Here is a 6,582-nt window from a genome sequence, read left to right as displayed (position 1 = left end):
GGCGTGGTAGCGCACGCCTGTAGTTCCAGCTATGTGGAAGGCTGAGGCGGAAGGATCGCCAGACCCCAGCAGGTCGAGGCTGCGGTGGCCAGGAGCGGCCGCTGAACTCCAGTCTGGGCGACAGAGTGAGACTCCAACTCAAAAAACAACAAAAAACCAGAGGGCATGCGATTCCAACCCTTCCCTGCTACCATGGCCCTGGCATCACTGACATCATGTCCAATTAAGAATTCAGAGAAGCCGGGCTCAGTGGCTCAGCCTATAATCCCGGGCCTTGGGAGGCTGAGGTGAGTGGATTGCCTGAGCCCGCGGGTCTCGCCCGCGGGTTCGAGACCTACCTGGGCAACTTGGCGAGACCTCATCTCTACGATACATCAAAACATCAGCCGGGTGTGGTAGCGTGCGCCTGTAATTCCGGCTACTGGGAAGGCTGAGGTGGAAGGATCGCCGCAGCCCAGTAGGTCGAGGCTGCAGTGGTTGGGAGCAGCCACTGCACTCCAGGCTGGGCGACAGAGTGAGACTCCAACTCAAAAAAAAAGAAAGAACTCAGAGAACAGTTCCTTTCAGTGGAAAAAGCACTAACCTAGAAGTTGAATATGGGCTATAGTTGGAGTTTTGCTACAAATCATTGTGTGATCCTGACCAATTCCTTTTTCCATCTTCTTTCCTCATCTAGAAAATGAGAAGGTTGGATTAAATTAGTAGTTTTTGGGTAAATTCTTTGGGTCCCCTCCTGCTGTGGGAGCTTTCCTGTCTTCTCAATAAATCCTGCTTTCTAAAATAAATAAATAAATTAGTAGTTTTTAAATTAAGAAATCCTTAAGATTCATTCAGAGTGTGAATGTCCCTGAGATCTTATACTGGAGAGTGGAAATAGGGAGAGAGGCACAGCAGTGTAGGCTCTAGCACCTTACCCTTCTTTGATCAAAGTAGCTCTGCTTTTTTCTGTTTTATATTGTGTGACCTAATAAAGGAAAAAAAAAACCCACTTATTTGAAAACTACCAAACTAGTTGACCACTCAAGGCTTGTGCTATATCAATTTTCTCTGAAGCACTTAAAGACAGTGCTCTTCCCCCATCTCCACCCCCATAAGCAGTGAGAAAGTAACAGTTGTCTAGATATTTGATCATTCTCATTTGATTAAGAAGGAGGAATTTTGCTTAGTGGTTAAGAAATCTGTTAGAAATGCTGAATAATATGATAATGCTTGTGAAGCTTTTAGCACCTTATCTTGCATGTGTTTAATAAATGTTAACCACAGTTACAGACTGGCTTGGAGAAAGGGAAACTTTTTTTTTTTTGAGTTGGAGTCTCACTCTGTCGCCCAGGCTGGAGTGCAGTGACACGCTCATAGCCACCACAGCCTCGACCTGCTGGGTTCAGGCAATCCTTCCGCCTCAGCCTTCCAAGTAGGTGGAACTACAGGCACACACCACCATGCCCAGTTAAATTGTTGATTTATTGTAGAGATGAGGTCTCACCAAGTTGCCCAGGCTAGTCTTGAACCCATGGGCTCAGGCAATCCTCTCACCTTGGCCTCCCAAAGTTCTGGGATTATAGGCATGAGCCTGGCCTAGGGAAACTTTTTTTTGTGGTTTGATGTTGTAAATTAGTAGTGAAGGGGTGCATATTGGGTATGTCATAATGTCCTGAAGATGCCCAATTAGATCTCCATGCCTGTCTGGTAATCATTACCTACAAATAGGACAAGAAGCATAACACTACCAAAAATGGATTTGCTGCTCCCTACCCCCTGAATCCAGCAGCTAAAACTGGTGATCCTTGCCTGAGCCCGCGAGTTTGAGACCTCATCCCTACAATAAATCAAAAAATCAGCCGGGCGTGGTAGCGCGCACCTGTAGTTCCAGCTACTTGGAAGGCTGAGGCGGAAGGATCACCGGAGCCCAGCAGGTTGAGGCTGTGGTGGCCGGGAGCAGCCACTGCACTCCAGCCTGGGTGACAAAGTGAGACTCTAACTCAAAAAAAAAAAAAACAAACTGATGATCTTCCCTTTTCAAAAAGAGAAGAAGGTGGCAAAGGTATACTAGTATGAGGAGGTTTCAGGCCATCCTAAATCAGATGGATTCTATATGCCCTTAAACTTGAGAGGCAAGGGAGTCACCAAAACCATGGGATAAACTAAAGGTCCAACTCTGGAACCTCTAGCCAGCTCACCTATTCCAGGCAGCAGTGTGCCCACAGAAGGTTGGATCCTGAAGGAGCTACTTGTGCTCTGCAGCCAATGGACCTGATCAGAGACATCCATCAGGTGCCTGAATATACAAAGGAAGCTTTTCCGGTTTGAGGAGGCTACACAGCCTGCTCCAGAAGATGGACAGCTAAAGGTAGGGTGCCCCCTGGACTCAGGGGTGCAGGGCTAAGTTCTAGAGGTACTACTCAGAGATATCAGAGTGCCATGAAGTCAGAGTGTCTGATGAGAGTGAGGTGCTAGAGCACTGTAGAGGCTAACTGGACTGAAGAGGGGAACCACGAATTATGGGTCTACTTAGGAGCAGAGTCTAGGACCAAGAGTCCTGGACGAGATTTGGGAAGCTGAGGTCTCTTGCAGTTTTCTGGGACCTCAGCATCCTCTCCCTTCGTCTTCTGAACCTCGCCTCCTTTCTTTTCTAGACTTGACTCATGTACTTCTCTAGAACAGTTAAAAAAAAGTTTAGCATTGTAAACTCTAATATTACCATGCCAATGTACCCTCCATTTACACCCCAAGGAACACTTCTGGATGAATTTTTCTGTGACTGTATCACTTGAAGAACTAACTTAGGACTCCAAAGCACACACTGAGAATACTTCTGTGCAAGGTTTTTGCTTAAGGTCACTGACCACGCATCAAACATAATTCCCACTGTCAAATTCAGTCTCTGTGTTTTGTGAAAGAGAAGCTGTGGTCCCAAAAGGTGTAGGATGGAGGTGCCAGGAGAGAATGACTAGCCGAAAAAGTGAGAGGGTAACTGGGAAGGAAATAAGGGAAGAGAAATCGGGATCTCCGAGGCAGTTCACCAAGAGAAGGAAGTATAAAGTGGGTGAGGTGGTACAGCCTGTAATCCTAACTCCTTGGAGGGGGAGGATCATTTGAGCCCAGGAGCTCAGGACCAACCCGAGCAAACATAGCAAGACCTTCCATCGCAGAAAGAGAGAGAGAGGAAGGGAGGGAGGGAGGCAGGGAGGAGGAGGTAGTTGTAGAAATAAGTTCGAAGAGGACAGAAAGACGGACATCCACAAACCCAGGAGGAGACCAGTAAGCACAGCCACATAATGTTTTCCAGCAGATTCAAATATAGTTTAGGGCCAGGCTAGGTGGCTCAGCCTGTAATCCCAGTCCTTTGGGAGGCTGAGGCGAGAGGATTGCCTGAGCCCATGGTTCGAGACCAGCCCGGGCAACTTGGCGAGACCTCGTCTCTACAATAAATCAAAAATAGCTGGGTGTGGTCGCGCATTTCTCTACTTCTGGCTACTTGGAGGGCTGACACAGAAGGATGACTGGAGCCCAGCAGGTCGACACTGGGGTGGCTGTGAGCGTGTGTGCCACTGCACTCCAGCCTGGGTAAAGGGGTGAGACTCCAACTCAAAAAAAAAAAATTTGAGCCAGGCTCGGTGGCTCAGCCTGTAATCCCGCGCCTTTGGGAGGCTGAGGTGAGTGGATTGCCTGAGCCCGCGGGTTTGAGACCCACCTGGGCAACTTGGCGAGACCTCATCTCCACAATAAATCAAAATGAGCCAGGCGTGGTAGCGCACACCTGTAGTTCCAGCTATTTGGAAGAGTGTGGCTGAAGGATCGCCGGAGCCCAGCAGGTCGAGGCTGCGGTGACCGGGAGCAGCCACTGCACTCCAGTCTGGGTGACAGAGTGAGACTCCAACTCAAAAAAAAAAAAAAATTTGTTGAACTGTAGTGAATTTTTGCTGGTGAAACTGAAGTTTGCCGTGTACCCTGTTTGACTGTGATGCTGCCACTTCCAGCCCTGGAAGAATAATGCTGGGTAAATAATCTCCTGTCCTGAAAGGCAAATCAAAACTACAATGAGAGGTCACCTTACATCAATCAGAATGGCTATCGTTAGAAAAAAAAAAAAAAAAGCTGCTGATGTGGATGTAGAGAAAAGGGAATGTTTATACACTGTTGATGGGAGTGTAAATTAGTACAGTTTCTATGAAAATCGGTATGGAGATTTCTCAAGGAACTAAAAGTAGATCTTCCTTTTGATCCAGCAATCCCATTTCTAGAGATCTACCCAAAGGAACAGAGGTCATTATATAAAAAAGACACTTAGCTGGACTCGGTGGCTCAGCCTGTAATCCCGCACTTTGCGAGGCCGAGGTGAGTGGATTGCCTGAGTCCGCAGGTTTGAGACCCACCTGGGCAACTTGGCAAGACTTCATCTCTACAATCAATCAAAAAATTAGCCGGGCGTGGTAGCTTGCGCCTGTAGTTCCAGCTACTTGGAAGGCTGAGGCAGAAGAATCACTGGAGCCCAGCAGGTTGATGCTGGCATGGCCATGAGCATGCCACTGCACTCCAGTCTGGGTGACAGAGTGAGACTCCAACTCAAAAAAAAAAAAAAAAGACACTTGCAGCTGGGCATGGTGACTCAACCTATAATCCCAGCACTTTGTGAGGCCAAAGTAAGAGAATTGCCTGAGCCCAAGGCTTCAAGATCAGTCTGGGCAACTTGTTGAGACCTTGTCTCTACAATAAATCAAAAAATAAGCCGGGTGTGGTAATATGCGCCTTTAATTCCAGCTACTTAAAAGACTGAGGTGGAAGGATCATCTAAGCCCAGCAGGTCGAGGCCACGGTGGTTGTGAGCCTGCCACTGCACTCCAGTCTGGGCGACAGACTGAGACTCCAACTCAATTTAAACAACAACAACAACAACAACAAAAAAGCCGGAGCCGGGTTTGGTGGCTCAGCCTGTAATCCTGCGCCTTTGGGAGGCTGAGGTGAGTGGATTGCCTGAGCCCGTGGGTCCGAGACCCGCCTGGGTAGCAACACCTCATCTCTACAATAAATCAAAAAAATCAGCCGGGCGTGGTAGCGCATGCCTGTAATTCCGGCTACTTGGAAGGCTGAGGTGGAAGGATTGCTGGAGCCCAGCAGGTCGAGGCTGCGGTGGCCGGGAGTGGCCACTGCACTCCAGTCTGGGCGACAGAGTGAGACTCCAACTCAAAAAAAAAAAAAAAAAAGCCGGAAAAAGAAAAGAAAAAAATTAAAAAAACAAAGCCGGGCTCGGTGGCTCAGCCTGTAATCCCAGCGCTTTGAGAGGCAGAGGTGAGTAGATTGCCAGAGCCCACGGGTTCGAGACCCACCTAGGTAGCTTGGCGAGACCTCATCTCTACAATAAATAAAAAATTAGCCAGGCATGATAGCGCGCACCTGTAGTTCCAGCTACTTGAAAGGCTGAGGCGGAAGGATTGCCGGAGCCCAGCAGGTCGAGGCTGCAGTGGCCGGGAGCGGCCACTGCACTCCAGTCTGAGTGACAGAGTGAGACTCCAACTGAAAAAAAAAAACAAAAACATTTGAACCAAATGTTCATTGCAACACAGTTCACAATTGCAAAGATGTAGAATCAACCTAAATGCCCATCAACCAATCAGTGGATAATGCAAATGTATTATATATACCTATGGAATACTATCAGCCATCAAAAATAATGAAATAATGTCTTTTGCAGCAATTTGGATGGAATTGGAGAACATCATCCAATGTGAATTAACTCAGGAACAGAAAACCGAAAACCACATGCTCTCACTTATAAGTGGAAGCTAAATCAAGGATCCACAAAGACGTAGAATGTATAATGGACACTGGAGACTCCGAATGGGAGGGTGGGGGGCAGAAGGGGTAGAGAGACAAAAAAAAATCACCTATCAGGTACAATTTGTACAGGTGGGAGTGGAAGGAACACTTAAAGCCCATACCAAAAACTATTTATACCACCTAAGGCTATTGAAATAAAAATAAATAATCCCCCTGTCGGCGGGGCCTGTGAGCCTGAGCTGGTTTGTTGGGTGCTGGGGAAGGAAAAGAGAGAAAGATTCCCTGAAGCACCCTCCCCACCCCTGCCACCTGTTCCTTCTTTAGGGCCATGTAGTCCTGTGTGAGAAAAAGAAGGAAGTCATCTTGTAAACAGCCACCATCCTGTTGTCCAGACATTAAGGAAAAGATGTGGTCTCAGGGAAGCTGCAAGGCTACAGAAGGCTGCACTCGGACATACTGTCAGATGTGGGGTCTTATATTTGCAGAAATAGTAGAATCCTGCAGCAGAGCATCCTCTAAAATAGTTTGCTCCAGAGCAAAAGGCAGCATTGAGTTCATCCTTGACCCTCTCCCAAAGGACAGAGTTACTTAGCAACAGGAAAATCAACATGGCTAAGTGGTGTCAGTGCCAGGGTAAAAATCTTTCACTCTCAAATATTATTATTATTATTATTATTTTGGAGTTGGAGTCTCACTCTATCTCACTCTGTTGCCCAGGCTGGAGTGCAGTGGCAGGCTCACAACCACCACAGCCTCGACCTGCTGGGCTCAGGCGATCCTTCCACCTCAGCCTTCCAAGTAGCTGGA

This window comes from Carlito syrichta, unplaced genomic scaffold (genome assembly GCF_000164805.1).
Source record: "Carlito syrichta isolate Samal-C Ts95f unplaced genomic scaffold, Tarsius_syrichta-2.0.1 Scaffold297319, whole genome shotgun sequence".
Classification (NCBI taxonomy): Eukaryota; Metazoa; Chordata; class Mammalia; order Primates; family Tarsiidae; genus Carlito; species Carlito syrichta.
Note: the sequence above shows the minus strand (reverse complement) of the source record.